An 8075-nucleotide genomic window follows, 5' to 3' on the forward strand; every position below is an offset into this window, starting at 1 on the left:
CTCACTAAGCATGCACTCACGTTTTCCAATTTCCTTTCACTGAACTACACAAAACCTCTCTCTGCATCAATAAATTACACGTGCCCAGGACCATTCCCTGAAATGGAGGCCAACTGGCACAATTACCCTTGGCCATTTGGTTGCATTTTGTTATGCAAAATTTGGATGCAGAATAGCTGCATTCAAAATGCCCGCTGGGAAATCCCCTGGCCCACTCCCACTTGTGAGCAGTGCCAAGGAAGTTGTTGAGCTTTTCAGCCAACATGGGCCAAACCTGGACCTGTAAACCTCCAAACGATTTAGCACTACAGATGATCAAGGTCCAGTTCACGGGATCACTCACTGCTGCTGTTTAATTCAATACCACAGATGCTGCCAAAAATTCTCCCTCAGACAGCACCTCACGCTAACGTACACAGGGTAGGTTTTTTCAATACTCTCTTAAAACACCAGTAAACAGAAGCAGAGGAAAGCAATGGGAATAAACCAAGCTCATCCACTATCTCAGGGATAGAAGAGTGGCTCATTATCTTAAGAATACAGCCTAAAGAGCATCTGGCTTCAAACCCAATGTTCAATTGGAATCATTTTTTCCGTTCCTGTGATGAATAGGTAGAAGGGGTGGGGGGGTTGGTTGTGTTTTTTGTTTTTAAACTTACTTTTAAATAAAAAGGGGAACAAAAGGTATTAAGCATCTACAAAGAGACAAGGTACTATCAGAAGTGTAGGATCTAGCCACAAGAAGTGACTGAAGAAATGGAGACAGAAAATGGGACGGGTCAGCAAGTACCTAGGCACAATTCACAAGTGAAGCGATCCTGTCAGCAGAGCCCTTTTTGCCACCAAAATGCTTGATCAGCAACAGTTCAGTCCTTCAAACAAGAGGACGTCAGAGCAATTAAAATGTGAAAAGGCAACACATACCCTGAAAGACAATGCCTGAAGAGGCAGTTGATTTGGATGAAGGAGAGACTGGAAGAGATCTCCAGGCCCACCATAAACTTACTGAACTCCATATTAAGCAATAAGGGGTTGACTGGTTGCTTTCTGCTTGCTTTCCTTCCATCAGAAGGCTGTTGCAGAACCCAAATCTTCTAAGCATTTAGAGTTTTCTTCCAGTTTACAGCTTAAATTTACTCAGGACCAGGTGGTACACATGTTTTCTGGTGCGCACAGCTTTAAGCCTAAAAACTGTTCTCCCTAAATGGTATTTCCCTCTCCTGCATTTACAGGAGTCACCCCACTCTTCTTCCACCTGTTTTTCTAGCCTTAGCAAATCAAGAACTCCTGATGTCATCACGCATGTCCATTGCCCATGTCCCAGCAATCCCTGCAGCTCTCTTCTCCAGTTATTCCAGAAGGAGGTCATCTTTCTTGTACATGAAGGACCAGCAGGGCAGCCACGTCAGATGAGCTGTGCTCTGTTCAGTGGCATTAACTCTTCTCTACACTTCCTGAAAATACTTGGCCTGACACCCTGCAGTGTAGCACTTTCTTATGCCCACATCACACTGCTGGCTCCCAGCTGCTCTCCTGTCCTTCCCTTTAGCTACCTGTAGTTCTTCTTCCCCCTCCTCAGTTTTGGCCAGCTGAAGAACTTAGAAGGGAATCATAGAATCACGGAATCATAGAATGGGTTGGGTTGGAAGCAACCTTCAAGAGCATCTAGGTCCAACCCCCCTGCCATCGACAGGGACACCCTCCACTAGACCAGGTTGATCAAAGCCCCATCCAACCTGGCCTTGAACACTTCCAGGGAGGGGGCGTCCACAACTTCTCTGCGTAACCTGTTCCAGTGCCTCACCACCCTCAGAGGGAAGAATTTCTTCCTTATATCTAATCTAAATCTACCCTCTTCTAGTTTAAAGCTATTACCCCTTGTCCTATCACTACATGCCCTTGTCAAAAGTGCCTCTCTGGCTTTCTTGTAGGCCCCCTTCTTCCCCCACTTCTAAATATCTTCTTGGGGGTCTCGGCTTGCTGCCCTTCAGCTACGTAGCTTATCACAACAGGACAAGGGTAGCACTGTTTTCTTCCCAAGTAAGCAAACAGTTAAACGGTTTATTTAAATATAAAAATGAAGAGGAAGAAAAAAATTGACAGCAAAGTGGAAAGTGAAAGTTTAAATTGGTGCTGAAGCAACTTGAATACTTATTTTGCAGCTGTAGCAGAGGGCTGGCACACAGGTGTCTGATCATAATAAAACAAAAAATCCTTCCACTATTGCTTCAAATTACAAGATAACTTCATCTAAGGGAAGACAAAATGTATATACACAAACATTGCCGTTTGTTTATAGTGCCTTCTCAGCACAACATTTCTCTCACAGCACCAAGAACTTACTGGTATGAAAAATTACAAATTTTAAGTGCTATTTTAAAGCAATTTACAGTTAAATCAACAGTAGTTAGAAAATAGTCAAGAATTTGACTTGCAGAACTGTCTCCCATTCTGATTCATTACTTTCTCAACAGCTTTTACTATTGATGAAGCTTACCACTAGCTCACTATTTGGGAATGACATTCTTTGTTAGTATTGGTCCAGTTAGAAACTCAGCAGGCTGGCTTGTTCATCACTGCAATTTTTCAATCAGAGGAAAGAAAGAACTGAGGAAGAACGAAGCAGAATGAAGGCCGGAAGGTACCAGTTTCAACTACCTTTCACCCGGGTGCAGAAAGAAGCTTCTTTCTAAAAACAAAAATTGCATCTCTATCAGGATATTGGCTAGGCTGGGAAGCGTCTTTTTTCCATCCTTTACTTCACTAAAAAGCTTTTTGGCCCAGCTGGTTTTCTCCTGATGCAGAAATGTGGAAGTATCAGGAATCTGGCACATTTGTATAGGAAAGCTGTTGCCCACTTAGCTCTGTAGCTGTGACGGTAGGCGCTGCAATGGTCACGTTCCCCTGCAAACAGCAGTTGTCTTTGCAGGTGAGCCATGTCATGACAAAAACGTACTCCATTACAACTTCCCAGCTGGATGAGCAAGGACACCACTAGTGGGTCTGCAGGTCAGAAGCCCAACGCTGGTGCCACACCTCGGGCTCTTGACACAATGGTAGGTCAATATGCAAAACTTAAAATGTGCGGTGGTTACTGTCGGAATGCCAAAAATAAAGGAGAGCTATGGCCTGTGGGGGACTTCAGAAAAAGAAAGGAAGATCTCACTCTCTCTATGTTACATTTTCAAAAATGACATCTAGTATGTAAAAAGCAATCAAGACAGGATTAACAGCTACCAACAAGCAAACAGATTTCCTGGAATTGTTCTGGAATCATATAATCCCTGTCCAAAGGAAGCTATCCACCTTGAAGATGCGAGACAGTCAGTGGCATTTCTACAGTTGCTCAGCTACATTTTAGTTCATCAGTTAGCATGCAGCCTGGCTTTTAAAAGACGTTGCACTGGCTAGAAGAGTCAGAGCTGAATGGAGCTCTCACGTGAAGTCGAGGGGAGAGGAATACAACAACACATATTTACCACAAACTGGAATATAGTTGACAAAACAGTAATCCACTTGGCACGGCAGACTTGCCATGGTTTAGATGCTTCTGCTAACATCTCTGTCAGAGGCTGTCGTTATTTTATGGGCTATCGTTATACTCATGAACCAGCCAGCTTTCACTTGCATGAGGACTGGAGTGAGACCCCTGTGCTCACTGACTCAGCCAGCAGAAAATAAATAAATAAATAAATAAATAAATAAATAAATAAATTTTCAAATCACATGTAGCACAAAAGAGGGCCTTCTTCAGAAATTAATGGCTCTATAGATAAAACAATGGATTAGATCAGCTTCTCATTAACTCTTAAGTTCTCTGTCCTCTGTTCTGACAGGTGTTGATTCAAAATCACTCTCTACTCAGAAGCTCTACAGTTGGATATCCCGGCAGGAGCAGTGGGGGACAGCAGCCAGCTAGACCAAGACCTACTCCTTGTTCTCTCTGTTAAGTCAATAAACCTGAAGGAGCATAAAAGTGACTCCTCTGATAGCAAAAACAGAACGGGATGAAGGGGCTTGAGGTTTTTAGAACTGGTCTCCCATATATCATAACGATGTAGCAGGAAACACTTTCTTTTGATCCCATTTCACATTTCCTTCATAGCCAGAAGAAATTTCATTACAGGAATTTTCATACCACTAAACTGGCAAAAAGGCATACAAGCCTTTTTATCCCTTCTTCTCCTCTTATACTTGTTCCATAAAACCATTTTCCACTCTCCAGCTCACGATCTCTCTAAGCAGAAAAGTCCTATCTGCCACACACTTGACATAACCTAGGTAGGATATGACAAAGTTTCAAATACATCAGTACTCATAAAATTAGAAACATCAAAATGCAGAAAAGAAAAAAAAAAGGAAAAAGGGGTGGTGGGCTAAAAATTAGTTTCTACCTTGACTGTTAGGCTCCTAAGCTGCCAGTATTTAACATTAATATTTCCATTTCAAGGTCATGATTGCTACAGTTCTGCTATTTGTGGATATCAGTTTGAGATTATCTGCCTTCAACCTGCTCAGGCAATCCACTTCTTGAGGTTTTTTAGGGGGGGGGTATGTTTAAAATGGCTAGAATCCACCCCTCCAAGCTATCATTATGCTTCTCTTGAGTTAAATACAAGAAGTTAGCTCCACTGGTACATTCATCCACAAGAACGTTAACACCTCCAACTTCATAGACAACCATAAATTATTTCTGTCAATAGCAAATTCCTAAACATAGTACAACACTCTATGAAAGAGAAAAAGAATGCACATAATCAGCAGTTCCCTTTTTGACTAGAAAATTAAAATCTCTAACAGCAGATAAGCCTGAACTAAACATCAATCAAATCTGGACCCCAAATGGGGTATGGCTTATGATATGCCACATGTCTGGACTTGACTCTTGAAAGCAATCATGCACTTAAGAAGATTTGAGGTTGTTATGCAGAGGTTTAACTAGAGTCTTGGCACCTTAATTTGGGACATGAAAGGTATTTGCACTACAGTACCAGGTGCAGTAAAGGAAACTGGCCTTGCAGTTTGATTCCAACGCCGCATCCACAAACAAAATGAGGCTGCTACGTTTGAGGAACATGGATGGAAATCTCACCTGCCATCCCGAAGTTACGCTGTGGCATTTCGTCACCTCTTGTCACTTTCCTCAGGCTTGGTAAATCTTTTGCAGAGTCCGAGGCAAAGGCCCATAGCTTTTTCCTGTTTGTAACAGCAGATGTCTGCGTTTTCGCAGCTTGGTTTGCTGTGAGGCACCACTTGTACCCTTGATTTGCCTTCATACATGCATCCTTGTACTAGAAAAGAAAAGGAAAATTGCCAGTCATGCCAGTCATTATACTATCCACAGGGCAATGGAGTGCACTGCTTGTAAGAGGACTTAATACAGTAAATAATAATTAAATATCTTGATTTTTTTAACAGTTTCGTCACGTGCTTAGAGTATGACCGCCAACACAACCTAACACGAAGAAATCTTAAGATAAGTAGAGCTGTATTTTAAAAAGTGGGGTTTCTCTTTCCTCTCCTGAGGGTTTATCACCCAGAGCAGGCTGAAGTTCTGATCCTGCAAACTGCTCCCCAGTGCTTGAATGCTCACTCTGGGAAACAAATTCTGTTGCAGGTACAATCTTTGTTTACTTTCTAGTTTGAATGAAATGAAAGCAGACATTTAGCAATAAAGGCAGCATGATGCTTCTTACCTTGCACTCCTTTTTCTCTAATAGATCTGTATCTTAGAAAATTTGAGTATATTCTTTCCCAAACCAGGCACTGAAAATAAACCACTACCAGTATCACCTCATTTGCAGCAACTTCTGATACATCATCCCAGTGTGCCTTCCAAAATGTGCCATGCTGCACAGCTGCACGAAGTAAACTGGGAACACTTAAAACTGTCTTTGGCCTGGAGCACACAGCACACATCTCTGTTGTTTGCTATATTCTTGGTATGAGGCAGCAAAATGAACAAAGCCAGGCTACACATAGGGGGGTAGGGGGAGAAGGTCTGGATCCTACACGGTTTCGGGGGGAGGGGGAAGGATGAGAACCTATTTTATTCTCAAAATGCAACCCTGATGTTTTCCAAATTCCTTGCTGACCAGACCAAGACAAGATTTTTGAATGTTAACGGCAATAAAAAGAGCACATTTCAGTGTTTTCAAGTGTGTTGCTGTGCAAGGCGGAGAATGCATGAATCAGAGGAACATGCCACACTTTCCTGCTACAGCTGTTTGCCTAACAACTGAGAGGGGAGCACAGCGCTGGCTGCTGTGGGAAGCGACCCAGTAAGGACCAGTGCTGACTGCAGGGAGGAAGAACCCAATACCTTCCCATGCCCTCAGTAGCTCTCAATGGCAGCAAACAACCAGAAGAGCTGTTTTATCCTGAAGCACATGGCAGGGCAGCTGCAGGAAGTTTCTGCCGTGATTGCACACCTTGCCACCCACCCAGCTGTCATCAGTGCCCGTTACGGCACAGAGAAACACCTACGTTTCATGCACATGCCTGCACAGAAATACACGCAGAGGGAAAAAATCCCTTGGGTGTCACATACAGAAATAGCACTGAAAACCTTGTCCTCTGACAGAGTCCCTGCAGTGTCTTCCCAGATCAATAAGCAGCATGCCTTGTGGCAGGATCACCATCGCAAGCGTATCGCGTGCTTTCATCTCCATCTTAATCTATCGGCTGGCACTTGCTCCCTCCAGACTGTAGCCGGGATAAAAGCGATTCAGTTTACAAGAAGCACAGCACCGTGTGAGCCCGCTGTGCGAAGTCCTGTATTTATAAAAATGGCTATAAATAATAAAACTCTGCAGGGACCGCTGACCCACACAGAGGCTGTGTTTTCTGAAGAGGGCGTCTGCGTGAAACCTGCAAACCCAGGACTGCGACCCCCCTCACCCTGTCCCTTCTCTCCTTCCCTCAGCCGGGCCCGGCTCCAGCTTGGAGCCCCCCCCGGGCAGCCAGCAGGCAGGAGACACCCCCACGCCCGCCCAAGGGCCTCGCTCGCCTCACGGGCAGCCCCAGCCCTCCCCTCAGCCGCGACTGCAGAGACCAAAATGGCCGCCCGGCAGCCCCGTGCCCCAGGACTACAGCTCCCAGCATGCCCCGGGAACCTACATGGCCGCCTGGCAGCCCCGCAGGCCCCAGGACTACAGCTCCCAGCATGCCCCGGGGCGCGCCTTCCTGCTGCCTGACCCTGCAGGGACACCATCCCCGGCCCGGCCCCGCCCCCCGCAGGCCCCATGGCCGCCTCCCCGGGGGAGGACGAGGACGAGGACGAGAAGAAAGAGAAAGAGAGAAAGAGAAAGAGAAAGAGAAAGTGAGAAAGAGAAAGAGAAAGAGAAAGAGAAAGAGAAGAAGGGGGGACAGAGCGGCAGAGAGAGGTGGGACAGGGAGCAGGAGAGTGGGACGGAGGGGAAGGGTGAGAGGAGAAAGGCAGGGAAGAGAGAAAGAAAGGGAGAGGCAGGGACAGAGAGCAAGGGAAGGACGGGAAACAGCCCAGAGAGAGTGAGAAAGAGAGGGATGCGGATCAGGACAAGGAGGGGCAGAAGGACAGAACAGCGATGGCCTCCAGGATGGAGACGGCGGAGGAGCGGAAGGGGATGGGGAGCAGGACGGAGGCCCAGAGAGAAGAGAGAAGGCCCAGCCAGCTGAGCAGGGGATACAGGCAGGAATGAGGGGCCAGGCTGCGGGAGAGAGAGGAATGAGGAAATACAGACAGGGAGCGAGACAGAGAAAGAAAGAGAAAGAAGAAAATAGTGATGGGTTAAAGAGAGAGAGGGAGGAATTAAAAAATGGGGGCAGGGAGCCAGACAGAGCACGATGGGGAGAGACCCAAAATGGCAATTCTGGGCAACTGCCCCCGTTTCTTGAGCACTCCCCAGGAACTGCATCACCGGGAGCCTCGAGGAATGTGCTGCCTGCCAAAGCCCTGCCCTGGGCCCAGTCCTGTGCCCTAATATTATTGACAAGCATTGCCTTCACAGTGGCCAGGACTGAGGGTAAAAAAGGACAGCTGGGGGGAAAAATATCACCCACTGGTTTTGGGGTTGTTTTTTTCTGCTTGATGGTTT

At 45.9% G+C, this 8075-nt stretch overlaps 1 long non-coding RNA gene across 1 annotated transcript; it reads right to left on the bottom strand.

Moving 5' to 3' along the window:
- Positions 1–4576: 4576 nt before the first annotated feature.
- On the bottom strand, positions 4577–6566 carry LOC128138613 (uncharacterized). Its single transcript, XR_008234085.1, has 3 exons — positions 6323–6566; positions 5093–5291; positions 4577–4662 (listed from the first exon to the last, which is right to left on the bottom strand). It is a non-coding gene; the product is annotated as an uncharacterized LOC128138613 (long non-coding RNA).
- Positions 6567–8075: the final 1509 nt, after the last annotated feature.

Source organism: Harpia harpyja, unplaced genomic scaffold, assembly GCF_026419915.1.
Source record: "Harpia harpyja isolate bHarHar1 unplaced genomic scaffold, bHarHar1 primary haplotype scaffold_65, whole genome shotgun sequence".
Taxonomy (NCBI): Eukaryota; Metazoa; Chordata; class Aves; order Accipitriformes; family Accipitridae; genus Harpia; species Harpia harpyja.